Genomic DNA, 1045 nt, shown 5'->3' on the forward strand with positions numbered 1-1045 from the left:
GAAGGAAGGTTGGGCAATCTACTTCCGTAGTGATACTGCCTTGGAAACCCAAGGAGGGCGTCACTATGAGTCAGGTCTGACTCAACGGCACACAACAACAATAATTCTCTATTAATGTTGTACTAAAGACCCAGTCTAATTAGAAAAAGAAACATACAGTACTTAACTTTTATCTGAAGTGAGAAAAGCTGCTTCATTAATGAAACATTTATATTACACTTTACATAATAAATCCTGGCAATGAATATTAATAGTAAGAAATATGCAGATATTCGTAAGGAAAAAATATATAGATCTACATAATTGCTTAGAACTAAGAATGATATGCCTTATTGAGATTAGTCTTCCTGAGTACCAGTTAAATTTAAATTTCTCAAAGGATAAAAACATTTTACTCTATGTTTTTTCTTTTAATTTTATGAAATGTGAGGAAATAATTTTAACACACCGATCTTGGAATGCTGATTTCTTTATGTGCTCTTTCTGAAATATAGTTGCATCTCTTGTCATACCACCCTGTACACGCCCTATCTCATCTGAAGTATAATCACAGAATTAGAGAGCAGAATTAAGAAGCTAAATTGATGAAATGACATAAACACCATTGCATACATGTTAATTTTCCCTATCTATTTTTTATTCACATTCTAAGGGAAGGATATTTTTTTAACTCTTGAGATTATCTTTATTAGTAGAAAACATTTTTCTCTCAAATTATTTCAAAGATACATAATTTCTTAAAATGGTTAAGATGTTCAGAGAGAAAAACTATAATTACAAGCAGCACCCAGGTTATGAACTACATCTCTTCCTAACTGTGTCTTTAAGTCTCTAAGTGGAATAGGCAGGCAAATCGAAACAGGTGCATATGGTTCTTACTTAGCTTTACTTTAGTGCAAGAAAAGGCTGGAAGCCTTTTCAATGATGTAAAAGCTACACTACAGCAAATGATGATGATTGTGATGATGAATTTGTTGTGAGCAGGGGTCGGTTCCATGGGAGGAAGATGGGGCAATCTATTTCCAGAAAGATAGAAAAAAAAAAA

At 32.8% G+C, this 1045-nt stretch overlaps 1 protein-coding gene across 1 annotated transcript in view; it reads left to right on the top strand.

Annotated features, from left to right (window-relative positions):
• LOC103199086 (APAF1 interacting protein) overlaps positions 1 to 1045 on the top strand; it is a 34108-nt gene that overhangs the window by 21140 nt on the left and 11923 nt on the right. The window lies entirely within an intron of this gene.

The sequence above is a fragment of the Orycteropus afer genome, unplaced genomic scaffold (assembly GCF_000298275.1).
Source record: "Orycteropus afer afer isolate SDZICR_OR568_19922 unplaced genomic scaffold, OryAfe1.0 scaffold00103, whole genome shotgun sequence".
Lineage (NCBI taxonomy): Eukaryota > Metazoa > Chordata > Mammalia > Tubulidentata > Orycteropodidae > Orycteropus > Orycteropus afer.